The sequence below is a fragment of the Pseudorasbora parva genome, chromosome 14 (assembly GCF_024679245.1).
Source record: "Pseudorasbora parva isolate DD20220531a chromosome 14, ASM2467924v1, whole genome shotgun sequence".
NCBI lineage: Eukaryota > Metazoa > Chordata > Actinopteri > Cypriniformes > Gobionidae > Pseudorasbora > Pseudorasbora parva.
The window spans coordinates 9,956,486-9,973,079 of NC_090185.1; the positions used below are offsets into that span (position 1 = coordinate 9,956,486).

Genomic DNA, 16,594 nt, shown 5'->3' on the forward strand with positions numbered 1-16,594 from the left:
TGCAATATAGGTATAAATTGGTAAAACTATGTGTGAAAGTGGTCTTACACTGTTAATAAATTATGTATATCATAATAATTTTAAATAATAATCAAATATGTACATGTGATGGAAATGACATTTGTTCAGTGCGGATCGGAAAATATGTCAAAAAAACCCAATTTGTGTTATAGTGTAAGTGCGTTCTTTTATGGATCATTAAACTAGACTAGTTATATTTAACTGTTAGACTGTGACAATTTTGATTTGAACACTTTTATTCCCCTCAAGTTCACAAGGCCAAAAGTGCCTGTAGTTGAAGAACCACCCATAAACACACACACACACACACACACACTCTAATAGTCTGTTTCCTGTTGAGCTCACAATGATGATGCTGTTCTTCAGAATCACACCAGATGGAGACATTTATCAGTTCAGTTAATATCATACCACTGATGATGTGTAAATATCAAAGGATTCATCTTCTGACCTTTACTCAAGACAACTAGCAGTTCAATTCAGTCCTTAACATCAACCCAGTGTGTAAATAACATTTATGATATGCTTATATTAGATGGTGGAGCTGATCCTGCTTATGATAGATGATGTTGTAGTATGAACACTATATTATCATTGATATGATCATCTCAGGCGCACAATTCCCTCATGGATGATAAACAGGTGAAAAAATCCCACACTAGATGACGCTCTAAGCAGCTGTAAGCACACTTTCTATTCCATTAACCCTTACTGTGAGATTGAACTGCATTATGTGGAGGTAAAGGTATATTTCTACATTCAAAACATTCATTAATCTATAGTAGTTTTTGGAGCTCTTAAATGGATTTTTTTCTGTTTGCTGGAGTTTATAATAACATTATTGATCAGTCGCGTGACATTTGCATGATCCCATATTACAACAGTAAATCATTTATTGAATTTATTATTTTAATTAATTAATTAATGCATTGATTTCAGTCTAAAATTGACAATAACAGGATATGATCTTTATTAAAATATGGTGTGAATAATTATTCTTATACTCTTGCTGCTTGAAATATCTACTGAAACCAGCCCTGTGTATCATAGCATGAGTAGCTCACAGCTGGATCTGATATTAGAGAAATATTGAATCATCTTCAGCTGGATCTGATATTAGAGAAATATTGAATCATCTTCAGCTGGATCTGATATTAGAGAAATATTGAATCATCTTCAGTTGGATCTGATATTAGAGAAATATTGAATCATCTTCAGCTGGATCTGATATTAGAGAAATATTGAATCATCTTCAGCTGGATCTGATATTAGAGAAATATTGAATCATCTTCAGTTGGATCTGATATTAGAGAAATATTGAATCATCTTCAGTTGGATCTGATATTAGAGAAATATTGAATCATCTTCAGCTGGATCTGATATTAGAGAAATATTGAATCATCTTCAGCTGGATCTGATATTAGAGAAATATTGAATCATCTTCAGCTGGATCTGATATTAGAGAAATATTGAATCATCTTCAGCTGGATCTGATATCAGAGAAATATTGAATCATCTTCAGCTGGATCTGATATTAGAGAAATATTGAATCATCTTCAGTTGGATCTGATATTAGAGAAATATTGAATCATCTTCAGCTGGATCTGATATTAGAGAAATATTGAATCATCTTCAGCTGGATCTGATATCAGAGAAATATTGAATCATCTTCAGCTGGATCTGATATTAGAGAAATATTGAATCATCTTCAGCTGGATCTGATATTAGAGAAATATTGAATCATCTTCTCGTGCTGACAGACACATACTCCACGCGAGTCTCCTCTTCAGATTTCTGTAAAACACATCACACAAGATAGAATCAAAAACTAAAACAAATCTACATTTATATCAGTGGTCATATATCAGTGGCTTTAAAAAAACAACAACAACAACAACTATGTTAAATCATAACACAAACTGAATAGGAAAATGTACAATTTTGCCTAAATAACAACAGAAAGTTACCAATATTTTATTATTATTATTAGCCTGAAGTGAAAAGTTTCATGAATAAATACAGTAGAGTTTGAGTTTTCTTCTCCTTTAAAAATTAATTTTATTTATTGTCCATGCTTTTGCACAAATATACAGTTAGTTGCATTTAAATATCATGCACTCTGTTAGTGTTTCTCAGTTATAATCACCATCATCATCATCATCTTTATTTATTTGAGCATCTGAATTCTACAAAATTCTACATAGTAACAAGTTTCAACAGAAGAAAATGATTAAGAAAATTAAAATAAAGGGGAAAAAAAGAAAACGTAGATATGATGCTCAAAAGGAGTAGGCAGAAGCTTAAGCTTTTTAACGCCTACTTCAAATACATATACGAGCAGTAAATACATTTACTATAATCAATTAGACAGTCGCCACATATTTATATTGTCCTATTTCAGAGAATATATAATCAACAATATTAATTCACAACCATTCTGTTAATTCCAAGACAAGGAAAGAAGATTCTTCTATAAGTACACAAAACCCATCATTGCCAGTAACAACTAGTCACCAATCTTTTAATTTGTTTTTTTGTTCCTTATTGTTATGAATTTAGTGCATTTCCTAGCCACAATTGTTTGTAATTATAAATAGTTTAATGATATTGTCTTTATCAATTTATATTATATTATCATTCTAGTTTACCAATAAATAAAAATACAACATAAATTGCTCTAGTTATTTCCATGTCCACACTTAAAGGGGGGGTGAAATGCTGTTTCATGCATACTGAGCTTTTTACACTGTTAAAGACTTGGAATCCCATACTAAACATAGACAAAGTTTCAAAAACTAATGTTGGACGTTTGATGGAGTATTTCTGTGTTAAAAATACTCCTTCCGGTTTCTCACAAGTTTCGGAGAGTTTTTTTTCGAGTATGGGTCTACTTGACGTTAATCGAGCGGAAGGTCCTTGTATGGGCCGTACGGGCTCTTCTCCCGGTAGGGTGCGCGCGCGTGACTAGAGCGAGAGAGGAAATGCACGGCCATAAACACTCGCTCAGGTGCAGATCCAGTCATCCGTGAACACTTCTGTCGTTATAGTCCGCGCCGCGCTTCACTTCATTCCTGTGGGTGACATCAAGCGACTTCAACGCTTCAGCACCGCATTCCGGGAAGGCAGCGCTGCATTTGAACTGATTTAAACGCAGAAATGACGGGAAGCTTCACAACATCGCTTCAGTCGCATCGCAAAAGTGGATCTCCACGGTCACTGCTGTCACAGGACTTCACCAAATCATACCAAAGAAGTGTGTTTTTGACAGAGCGGTCCCAGCGATAAAGGTTCACGGTCGGTGAGTAAAACTGCTTCAAATGTCTGTGCTGTCGGCTATCGTCGCGTGAGTAAACATCAGTAAACGACACGATCGCGTGCTTTGTCATTGAAATGAGCTAACGGTTACTCCATTGTTGTTCTATGTATAACGTTACACTAGTCTGACGTGCAAAACCGTTTTGCTTGCTACTGCTAAGGTTTAGTCGCATACAATAGTCCATAAACCGAATCATGTCCTCATAAACTGCGAGTAAACACACACAAATGTTGACAGGCCACTAAATACAGTGCATACCACAGAGACGGACGTCCTGCTGTTGCCGTTTCTCCTGTTCAATTTATTTCAGCCTCCGGATCTGATTCTGGATCATTATCTGTATTAGCTGAGATCGATAGCCATGGGTTTCTCCACGCTTGAGGACGTCACCGCTTTGCGCGCTCGTCATTCTTTAGCTCCGCCCACACGATACGCCTCCAGGCGCTCAGGTTTTTCCGGAAAGACTCGGTACAGCCCATATTTCTTTTATAAATATGATAAAACTAAAGAGATTTCGGAGATATGAAGGATGCAATACTACTCTAAAGGTACTCAAGATTGACATGAGATTGACTGAAACTGAGTGTTTCACCCCCACTTTAAGGACAATCTTCCGTCCTATACTTAGTCAGTATGACTTGTTTGTACTTCGATTTAAATTGATAAATGAATGGGCACAGCTTGAGTTGGGCTCTCAGGTTTTTCCAGAGCAATAATAATAATGTCCTGATCTGCAATCATTCACAGAAGCCTGAATTTTAGCGGAGATTCACATGCAGAAGGCTCGTCCGCTCTGGACAGTGAAGTGGACATATTTGCACTTTGACTTTCTAACATTTACAGATGGAGAAAATACCTGTGAAATGAAAGTTATGCACTGAGAAAGCATTGAAAGTGAAAGTGCCCTTTTTTGTTTGTGAGATCGGCCAAGTTTAGTGAGCACCGATCGAGTCATAAAATATGATTATCGGCCGACACCAATTTCCGGCCGATCAATCGGAGCATCCCTAATATATTCCAGTACAAATGACTAGTTATTACTTGCAAAAAAGTGTCAATTACTGTCTTCAGTTGATGATGATTATACAGACTCTTAGCTGTCCATCATATGTTCAATGATGACACTTGCTCCAGGGGTGGGGGGTGAGGGTTTCAGCGACTTTGCCACTGGTGCCACTTTTCGTGGGCGTTGAGTCCAATCCTTGAGCCACACATTCTTCCGCAGATGGAGCAAGGGAAACCAGACACCAGGGGGGTACCAGCCGCCCACTGGTGTCTCTTGATGCGTCTCTCAGATCGTCTGTCTTGGTTTGTTTGGTGCATTTGAAAGACTGCAGTGGCACAGGTGACTTGCCAGGCTGATCTGTCGAGTGCCAGAGATTCGAGCTGAGGGGAATGTTTGCTTGCTTCAGAAGGTCCCTGGTGTAGTCCTGTAAGCACCGCTTTTTTCCTCCAGCAGAGCGCTTTGAGGCCAGTAGTTGACTGTAGAGGACTTGGCGAGGCAGGCAGTGTTCAGGCATGCATATAGTGTGCCTATCCAACGCAGATGTTTTTTGGCCACAGCTGCTACCATGCAGATTCAGCCAGTATTGCTGAGGATGGCTGTGTGGGGGATTATGTCTTACCAGGACAAGTTGAGGACCTTCTGTAGGCAGCGGATATGGAAGGCCTCTAGGTACAGCATTATACACAGCCACCTTAGTACTACTGACCTTCAGGTTATGGTTTTCAAAAACCCTGCTGCATAGGCATCCAAAAGATGATGAAACTTAATTTATCCGGGTGTGTATTTCTTTATCAAGGGAGCAGCTTGAGAACAAAGTGGAGCCGAGATAGATGAAGTGGTCCACTGTTTTAAGTGGAACACCGTTTATGTGAAACCTGGGGGGTGTGGGGACGGGGGTGGTGAGATGAGACATGACCGCGTTTTTTTTAATGTTAACCTATAGGCCAAAAGACTGGTACAAACTGAATATTATGTTGAGGGCATGCTGCATAGAGTCCGGGCTGTGGGCTACGACGGCACATTCATCAGCATACCGAAGCTGACATATTTGCTGGGACTTTGTCCTTGTTTGGGCCTGGAGTCGACGGATGTTGAACAGGCTTCCATCGAGTCGGTATTCCACATGGACACAGTCTTCATGCCCCATGACACGATGGAAGAGGCAGGTGATGGCAGAAAGGAGGATGTTAAAGAGCATCGGAGTCAAGACAGACCCTTGTTTTACCCCAATGTTTACCTCGAAAAATTCTGACTGGAGTTCTCCCATGATCACTCTGGCTTGCATCCCGTCGTGCAGCTGCTGTAGGATGCTGAGAAACTTGGGTGGTAACACAAGTTTAGAGAGGTGTTTCCAGAGCAGCTCACAATAGATGGTGTCAAAAGCTTTACTGAGGTCAATGAAGGCCACGTAAAGGTCTTTGTGCTGTTCTTGGCACTTCACCAGTTGCCTCAAGACAAATAATCATGTCTATTGTGGATCTGGACTTCCGGAAGCCCCAATCTGCTGAGCATGATCTTGGCCAGGACTTTCCCTGCGATGAAGAGAGATATCCCAAGGCTTTTGCTGCAGACTGCTCTGTCTCCTTTCTGCTTGTAAATGGCCATGATGTTAGCATCCTTCCAGTCCTGTGGAAGGGTCCCATGTTCCCAGATATTTTGGATCAGGAGGTGCAGACGGCGCGTGAGGATGTATCCTCCTTCTTTGAAAACTTCTTCGGGGATTTTGTCGGGGGCCAGCGCATTTGTTGTTCTTCAGCCCTGCAATGGCTTGCCGGAGTTCTGAGTAGAGTGGTGGAGTATCCAGCATAGACAGTAAAAGAAATGGACAAAGCTATCCCATTGACTTCAACGGCGGAAAATTAGGTCAATCAAGAGGCACTCACTTCCTGATGGCTGAGCGAACTGCGCAGGCTCAGACTGAGCTTGACGACGTAGATGTGACGTAAGCAACCTGTCTAACAGTTGTAGGTCTTCTAGTAGTTGTGGAAAGTGAAATCACGTTGTTTAAATGTTTTGTCCCGTTGCTTTTGGCTCTCTATGGGCTTCTCCCCATTCTTCTCCCTTAACTTTATGTCTCCACGTCCCCCCGACTGTCTCATAGACAGTAAAAGATTGCCTGCGAGCGTCTCCTCAGGTCTATACGGTAATTTCTCAACTGTGCAACAGAGTCGCGTTGGTTATGACGCAATCGTTAGCCTATTTTTACAAAAACAGCTTCTACAGGGCGATAGTGTAAGATACAAGGTAATGGAGCCTTTTATACATTGTCCTGTTTCTTTAGAAATAAACAATGGAAGTCCCAGAGATTTGTAACCCTCCTTTAGCCAAGTGGATGCTAACTGGCTAGTCTTTTGGCTATCATTAGCATCAATTCATGTGTAAATATGGTCATTACCTGAGCAATCTGCAGGGGTGTTGGTGTGTGAATGGTTGCTGGTGGCTTGTTTGTATGTGTGGGGGAGGGAGGGCTGCTAAAAGCAGATAACTTGATTGACCATGTCTCACATTGGCATGTAGGGTCTTGCCCAGGTGTAAACAGGTATGAATTAGCACATCTAATTGCATGCAGCTTGCTCTCAAATGAGAGGTAATTCCTTTTGTGCTGAGGTGGATAAAATCTCACTGCACATAGCCTACTACTTCAGTGCCCTCAAGAATTCTGTGGTGTACGAACCTCCTCTCCAAGAAAAGAAAATGCAGAGTGGAAGTACAATGCAATACTTTTTTGTATTGTCCACTTTTTAGTTTGTACTACTTAGCAGACATTCACTGCCATCTGAAGTGCAAACCATAATTAGTTGTTTCTTTGCTTTAGTTGTATCTTTTTATTTAGGAAGATATTTCAGACATTATTCCGATACAGAGAAGGAGATACTGGAATTATTACTAGTATCTATGCATGCATTTGTGATATCATTTGTCTTTTCCATTGATCACAATTTGAATTTGTTCACACTGCAGATGAGGAGACTGCTCCTCAACCAAAAAAGAGAGCCCGTTTGGGGACTGACCTGACAGAGACAGCGAAAGATGGCACAGTGTGGCGTGAAGAACAGGTGGGGACGCGTCTCCATTTCACCCCAATCAAAGCGTACGCTGCAGATGGAGAGCCAACGGCTAAGGCCAGGAAAAGTATCTTGAGTCGCCTTCAGAGCTTCCTGTGTTTCATTACTCTTGACATGCTTCATAGCATTCAAGATGGACTATTCAACATGCACAGGAAACGGAGCATGTTCATTGGTTCATGGCCCTACCTGAACTAATGGCATTAATTGCAATTGTCATCTTGCGGGGGCTTACCAAGGTTCCATCACTACGTGAATGCTGGTCAGCAAACCTGGGAAACCCACATATCATTGGAACAATGCCGCGAAACCGCTTCCAAGACATCATGCGACATCTACGCTTAGATGACAGGTCCACCCGGAGTGATCGAGCAAAGACAATTTCCAGTGTGTGGGGATCATCTGTCACCAATTGCATCACGTCCTACAACCCTGGTCTACATATCACCATTGATAAACAGCTTTTCCCGTCAAAGACTCGCTGCTTTTTCCTGCAGTATATTGCAACTAGGGGTGCAACGGATCGCAGTTGATCTGCGATCCGACAGATCACGATCCACGGTTCGAAAGCATGTGGCCCGCGGATTTATAGGTTTTTTTGTTTTTTTTTTGCGAATTCATCTGAATTGTTTAGCGATCGCAGAGTAAAAGACCGTTTCATTTGCCGATATTGCTTTTTAAGTAATTTTATTCCTTTAAACTCACAGAGTTTCAGTGAAACTACACACAGCAGTCGTTCACGTGAAGGCATAATCAGTCAACAATGGCTAGCGGAGGCGCAGAAGAACTTGAAAAGCCTCCCGCATTATTCACATCGCATGAGAGTATGTTGGATTCCCCGTGAAATGATGACGGAAGAAGGGTGGTGGACAAAACTGTAACAGTAGGTAACGTTACTGTGGAAGCATGAGAGGGCCGTATGAAAGTGGGATTACGTCGAGCATGGCTATCTGAAGCACACCTGCTGATGCCTGTTTCACACACAGCCTAGTCTGTTTGCGGTGCGTATTTTTTCCGTACTATGTTATCAGATTACAGTTTTCACACTGCACGCAGTGTCTGTCCGTCAATGCGAAGTGTCGCGATCGTTTCTGCACCGAGTCTGATTTGCTGTGCTGAACGAGCTGAATTAAAGGGACAGCGCGCTGTCTGTAGCCTATTAAAACAAACATGTATTGATGCAAAAATCTAGTAATTTCCCCACATATGCATATAATGTAAAATGTGCTCTGTTTCAAAGTCAACACATGGCTTTTTGCCTTGGGTAAAGCAAGAATAATGGCTTTTAGCTTTAGGTAAACAAGTGAAATGATGGAGAGCACTCTTTTCTGGAGGTGGAAAAAAAAGTTCTTTATGACCTGCAGGATTTCTTTTAAAAAGATTTTAAAAAATGAAAGAAAAAACGAGTTGCCTTTTTTTTTCTATTGTAAGTTCTAATTTAAAAAGTTTATTTTAACATAGTCTAGCCTGTTTCTAAGGTAATAATAGATTTATTTATAATGCACTTTTCATTCCGAAGAATCTCAAAGTGCAACAAAGGGGGGGGGGGGGATAACAACAAAAAATGAATAACAAGTAAAAATATAGAATACTACAAACAATCAACCAACACAGAAAACAGAAACAGAGCTGATGGTGAACAGAAACAGAGCTGATGGTGGACAGAAAACAGCTGATGGTGGACAGAAAACAGCTGATGGTGGAAGTCTCTGTTAGCTCCGCAGCACACTGTGGTCCACTCCATGTTTCAGATTTCTCCCAGCGGCAGTGTCCCGATGACATCGCCGAGGCACGACAGCTGAAGACCAGATGATGGGTCTTCTTCATGATGATTCAAACGATGGGGATCGCTGCAGCACCATGCAGGAGGCAGAACATTCCTCCTGGCACATCTGTGGACACACCGGGGCCGGCGCAGATGTCGCTCCACGGTCGCAATGCAGGACGGAACAGCGGCGCAGCCGAGAAGCAGAACATCCCAACATCATGCCGGACGCCGACGACGAGAGCCAGGATGACGCTAGCCCGGTGCAAACTTCAGCCACCATGCAGCTTAAGCTCAAGGGAGACCACCAGTGAGCACCCGCGGCGAGAAACAACAAATGTCCTCCAAACCAGAAACCAACCGCAGCAATTCAAACGTAAACATTAGAGAAGCGGTTGAAAACGGCGAAACGACGAACAACGACCTCTCAGTGGCTGCCAGCAATCAGCAACAGTCCCAATTGTAGCTCTGACTGTTAGACTAGTCACAAACATAAGGAAATAAAATAAAATGTAAATCTAATAGTACATTAACATGATTTGTTGTGGGTGGAGAAGCGGCGAACAGACAACGCCAGCGTCCTCTCCCCCACGTTGCCTAGCAACCAAACTAGTACTAGGTACTAGGCTATACAAATATAAAGTAATGCATTGAATAAAACATTGTTTAAATGTAGTGTGTTTAAACATATGCACCGGCCCATTTTCACATCACAGGTTGTATTTCACATGTTACACTTTAACAACTGAGTAAAAATGTGATTTATTCAGCTGGTTATTTATTTATATTTGTTAAAACCATAACCATATAGGTTATGCTAACAAAATTTTTTTCATACAATAAATGGAAAGCAAATAAAAAAGTCTCCTCCCCCTTTTTTTCTGATCCGAAAAATGATCCGATCCGTGACTAGTGATCCGTGATGTGATCCGAACCGTGAGTTTTGTGATCCGTTACACCACTAATTGCAACTAAACCTGACAAGTTTGGGATCAAGTTTTGGGTGGCTTGTGACCTAAAATCCAAGTACATTTGTAATGTCCTCCTATATATTGGCAAGGACCCTAGTCGTCCCAGTGGAGAGAGAGACTGTCTGAAAATGTAGTGATGAGGCTGATGGAACCATTCCTAGACAAGGGCAGAAATGTTACCACGGACAATTCCTTTACATCGCTGTCACTTGCGCATAAACTTCTTAGCCGGAAAACCACCATCCTCGGCACAGTCAACAAGATTCGCCGGGAAATCCCTCAATCCGCTAGACACACAGACCGCAATGAATTCACCACTCAGGTATGTTGCAGGTCTTTTGTGGTTCAATGTTTATGCGTTTCTAATTTTTAGAATCAACACCGCCAAGTGTGTCATTGTGTGTAAAAGTGCTATGAAAATAACAATTTATCTTATTTATTAGGTGTTTTCAACCACTGCTGCTACGCTGACGGTGTATGCGCCCAAACGGAAGAAGACCGTCTACATTCTTAGCAGCATGCACAGCGTGATTCAGACTGATAATACCAACAAAAAGAAGCCAAACACTGTCACCCTTTACAACACCACAAAGTGCAGCGTGGATGTGATGGACCAGATGGTGCGGGAGTACACTGTCCGCACAGGGACACGGCGCTGGCCAGTTGCCGTGTTCTATAACATGATTGACATGGCAGCACTGAATGCACATGTGCTGTATCAAGCATGCACCGGAAGGCAGGAAAGACAAGTGGACTTCCTGGAGGAGCTTGCAAGGGAGTTGGCTAACTCTCATATGTGTGTGAAGAAGGCAAGAAAAGAACAATTGCTTCGGACACAACCCTCCACACCTAGCCCTGGAAAAAGATCCATGTGTCAGGTCAAACACCAATGCAAGAACAATCATGCCACTGTGCGATGTGTTCACTGCTACAGATACACATGTGGTAAATGCAGACGGGAGATATCATGGCAGTGCCAGGATTGTGAGTGATTGCTGGAATGTACTCACTGACTTTTTAATATTATTTGTAAATATGTGTACAAAGGGTTGGTTTCTTTATTTTATTTTGTACTATTTTTATCAATAAATCTCAGCAACCAAGGAGAAAAAAAAAAACGTGTGTTGATTTCTCCCTAAGATGGCAAAGTGAAACAAGTTTCCTTGAAGTGGCTCAGCATGGCCCCACATTATTTACATAACAAAAGCAACTGTTCACAGCTGATTAAGGATGTTAGCCTAAATCCTTCCAGCCCATCGGCTGTCCTGCGGGTTTTATAGGTAGAAAAGCCAAGTGACTTCTAGTGTTAAACAACGCCTCAGATCTAAAGTTATTCACTGTCAAAGTGACTCAAAAATGAATGGGAGTCAATGGTATGCACTGCATGAAAAGTGGGATTTTCGTCAGTAAGCGGCACTGTAGATTGTCGTGGAAGATCAGGTTTACGACTATACACGGCAGTTTGCAGGCGACACCGAAAACTGCCGTGAATTGTCAGAAATTGACGTGGGCCTTGCTTGGCAGTTGTCCCCCCCAAGACCCCCCTTCCCTTAACTCCAGGGGAGGCTTTAACATGTAAATGAACATGCTGTGAGCTATACAAATGCAAATCAGGGTAGCAGGAGTTTTAACCCATGTGACATTTTTCTAAAAGGTATTAACTTCCTTCTAAGAAAATCTCTTAGATAGATCAGGCTCAGTATAGCCTAATTGTAAAATCTTAAACTTAAGCTTGAATTTATATATTTGATGAAAGTATTCTAGATTATTTATTGTGTGTCATTTGCAACCAGTCCCCGTGAATTCAGTGCGACTCGCAATTTTGACCAATCACCGCAACTTTTACCAATCATTGCGGTCTCCTGCTAATAAGCGGCGTCATACATCAGCAAACTTTATATATCATATATCATTGCCTGTCAAAATTAACGTGTTAACGCAAATGAATTTTAACGGTACTACATATATATATATATATATATATATATATATATATATATATATATATATATATATACAGGGGTTGACCTTAACTTTTTTGCTCACCGGCCACCGTGGCTAGTGGTTTTCCAAAGTTACTAGCCACTCAGCATTTTCACTGGCCACAATTTTGCTGTTTGGAAATTACATTGTATATGTTTAAAGTTGACTTTGGCATATATAAATTACTTGATTTTGAATCATTTTACTTTATTTAGAAGATTTAAAACCCCTTCAAACTTTCAAATGCAGAATGACCCCCCAAATCTTGTATATCAGCTGGGATGTGCAGGTGGGCAAGGGGAAGGCAATATAATAGATTATAATAGAATATAATAGGCTAATATGAGAAAGGTAATATGACAGACTAGGAGTTATTTTAGTTAGGATATATATATATAATTTAAAAAATACCCTTAGCAAATTACAAAAACAATAGTTATTAAAAATAAAATAAAAATTCCGATACTAATACGACACAATGTAATTTATTGAATGTAATTGTCATTGGATAGGACTTTCATCGAAAAGAATGTAACAAAATGTGGGCGTGGTCTGTGTTGTGAAATGAAACCACATTAAAAATTCCCTTAAACTGCGTTTGAAACATACAGCAAAGCAGCGACAGAGGAAAACACAGAGCCTGATATTATGCAAACATTTACCAATAATGTGGAAAGCGTTTTAAATCTGTTCAGTGGAAAATCCGCTGTGACGAATCTGTCCTCGTCTAACATCTGCTGTAAATCCAGGTAAAACTAGCTGCGTGCACGCGCCCGTCCCCAGATAACATGATCCCCAGTTGATCCGTAACACCGGCGGGAAGAAACAGCTGAATGCAATCAGTGGGCTATCTCGTCAGCTTGCTCAGTTTGCTGCCGATTTTAACGAGCAGTTAACTTTAGTAATCTCCAGGTTGCTGTCCATAGATGATAGGTTGCTTGCTTTGGAGTCGAAAAACTGTGTGGAAGATACTAACTTTAAGAAGAGAAGACGAGTGCCTAAGAGAAGACCAGTCCTAAGATTGCGGTAAGACTGTTATCTAAGCTAAAGTAACCTAAAGCAAAGCTTTTTAAGTAGCACAAGCTGAAATTAGCCTTGTAAAAGAACAAATGTAAGTTGCTTTATAAAAGTGTTTTCTTTTTCTGGTCATTTTACAGGAAGCAGTACGCCGTCTTCACAACTTCGTCATAACACTCATTTAATTGTTTTCCAGCTGCATGTAAGACATAGAGACAGTACGCAGGAGGTACAAACATCCAGTTCTTGCATCGCAAGCAGAAGCTGTGAAGAGTTCAGCTCGGAGTCGATCGAGAAGAAAGAGGGTAAGATTTATTAGATTAGATCCGTTTTTGGTCAGTGTGACTATTTTTCAGGTGCATTTTACGCAGTACATCGCGCAATACTGATTGTCTTTATTGTTTGTTTTTACAGCTGCTACAAGCAAGAAAGAGTGTGTTAGCTGAGGATGAGGTGGGCCTTTGGAAGTGCGCTACCATAGACCTGATGTCTGATGAGGAAGACGGCATCGTTCGCGCGGTGTCTGGATGGACTGTTTGACCAGCCAGGAGCTCGCCGAGCTCTGTGCCACGCTGCAGTCGAGATTAGAGGCGATTCCAAAGAACAGGGCAACGCACGACAGACGTCTGAAAAATGGACTGAAATCAGACAGAATGGCGCTAGTTACCTACAGCTCTGAAGCGGAAAACAGAGACTTCATGGTGCTGTAGGATTTTGGGCTTCTCGTGAGCTTCCTATTGTTGTGTGGGCAGATCTCACACGTTTTGCATTTGGTTGTGTGTTTGTGTTTGTTCTAATAAAACTCTTTCTTTGAATAAACTGCACGTCCCTGGCATATTTTCCTTTCCTCAATAAATGAATGTCCTTGATGGTTATAATAGCGTAGTCCATAGGATAACAATGACATGAATATAAAACAATAGCATATCGCATGAATATGAATATATACAATTAAAAAATAATATGCAAATCATAATTTTATATATATGTGTGTAAAATTATTATAATTTGGGGGTTTAAATTGATTAATTTATTACCCAGGTTGACCAATAGTAACAGATCTGCCAACCAATCACGAGTGATATTTCTTGTTTCAATGTAGTAGTTTCAACCAATACTGAGTGAGGAAATTCAAGCCATTCCGGCAAGGCGCCGCCCAGAGCTGCTAGGCTAATTAGATTAGCATAGCAGATAGTAGCATATGAATAGTAGAACACTATTCATATTCTAATTAGAGCCATTAGCGCCGGCGCCAGCATGCCTCCGCAAGCTCCACATACGTCATGGTTCGTTTCCGTCAATATGTGGCACAGACGAACGCGACGTCCACAGGCTGTAAACTGACGTTAATTGTCGAAAATCAGGGAGATTTCCGGCCGTTTACGGGGACGAAAATCCCACTTTTCATGCAGTGATGCTAACAGCAGGTGATGGCTTGGTTAGCATTGGCCGCCCCTATGGGTGGAACGCTTTCTGAGTGCTAGATTACCCTCTTGGTATCCAGGTGTATGGTTGGTGACAGGTCTGGCAAATTCTCCAGGATATGTGGGTCAGAAGGGTTGGTGTCATTGAAGAGACTCTCAAAATGATTTGAGAATCTCATGGCGGTTCTTGAGAAGTGTGGACCCATCAACTGATCGGACTGGAACAGTCACCCGTTTCCTGGAGCCATACAATGCTTTCAATGCATCGTAAAAGCCTTGAACGTTGTTACAGTCGGCCAGGTTCTGGATTTCCGGCACCTTTTGCACCCACCAGGTGTTCTCCATAGCCCGAAGGGCACGCTGGGTATCAGTCAGCTGATTCTTCCGGGATCATGTTGAGGTTTTCAGCAAGGAGCCATCGGAGGTTGTCTTTGGTGATGTGGCTGTTCAGCGCTGGACAGTTGAGTTTCTTGTGAGGCTGTATTTGGGCTGCGAGGTTGAATGCTCATGAGTAATTTGGATCTGACCATGAGTTGGTCAGTCCAGCATTCAGCTCCTCTCATAACACGGGTGGTTAGGAAATCTTTTCTGTCTTTTTGACGGACAATCACGTAGTCAAGGAGATGCCAATGTTTTAAGCGTAGGTGCTGCCAGGTGGTCTTGAACCGGTTCTGCTTCTGGAAAATTTGGTTTAGTAATGACCAGCTGGTGCTCTGAACAGAGGGAGAGGAGTCTGAGCCCATTGTGGATTTTCCCCACACCATGCTGGCCGATGACTTTACTCCATACCAGGTGCTCCTGCCCACTCTAGCATTGAAGTCTCCTATGAGTATAAGCCTGTCCGTAGCCAGGGTTTGCTGTAGGATGGCATCAAGAGCTCTGTAGAAATCCTCTTTGATGTTATGCTCGGCATTAAGAGTTGGAGCGTATACGCTGATGAGAGTGGCAAAGCGTTTCTTTGCCAGGGGAATGTGCCAAGTCACCAGTCTTTCATTGATCTCGATAGGGGATTCCGAAATGCGCTGCAGCAGTTTAGACTTCACAGCAAAACCAACTCCATGGTTGTGGCGAGTGCCTTCAGGGACCCCCTTCCAGAAGAAGGTGTACCCAGCACCAATCTCTGTCAAGGAGTCCTCCTCATGCAGTCTGGTCTTGCTGAGAGCTGCTATGTCGATGTTATATCTTGCGAGCTCCAGGGCCACCAGTGCTGTCCTGCGGTGGGGCCTGCCAGGAGTTTCATTCAGGTCCAACAGTGTGTGAACATTCCACAAAGCAATGCTTAGTTTATTTTTTACTTTTGTTTTTCGACCGCGAGGGGGGATTCTCCGACGGTTGAGGCTTACTGTCCAGATTGTACAGAGCAGACAGTTTTTGGACCACCTTTTCCAGGTCCTTCCCCATCTCAGGGGTGAGCAGTGTGGGGCTGCTCAGTCCCAGTGGAAGCTTCCGAAAATACGCGCTGCTCCATCCCACAGTCCTAACGACCATCACTCCACTCCACTCTACTGTACATGGTTTGGCTAGACACTCCCAGCCACATCCTTGGCCTGTGCCCACCACCATTCCACATCGCCACAGGACTTTTTTAGGGGGAGGGTGGAGGGGCAAGACGCTTGTGCATAGGTGAGGATTAAGTTGGGCGTGAGGGTGCACAGACCTCACTCCCACCATCTTTACTCCTGCCAGAGGGATCTCCAGTGGCATGAGGGAACCCATGACGACCTTCGTCTGGCAGGAAGTTGCAGGAGGCTGCCGGTGGTCTGATTACCTGGACTCCGCCTGTGCCTACCCCCAAGTGCAGGTTTGTCTTCGGGGTTTGCTCCCCTAGCCACTATACCCTCCGGAGTTAACCCACGTGGCTGTGGGGCTGCCCTCTTCCGCCTTCCTAGCCGTTGTGATGGTTCTCACACCATCATCTTCCGCCTGCTTCGCTTTTGGGGTCTTCACTATTTACCCATAGCTGGGGCTATTTATCCATAGCTGGGACAGTGGGTGACGGGCATCAGGGCATTTCCACTCAATGATG

At 42.3% G+C, this 16,594-nt stretch overlaps 1 protein-coding gene across 1 annotated transcript in view; it reads right to left on the reverse strand.

Moving 5' to 3' along the window:
* Window positions 1-16,594, reverse strand: part of LOC137040038 (uncharacterized) — a 146,809-nt gene that overhangs the window by 33,658 nt on the left and 96,557 nt on the right. The gene's annotated exons all lie outside the window — the stretch shown is intronic.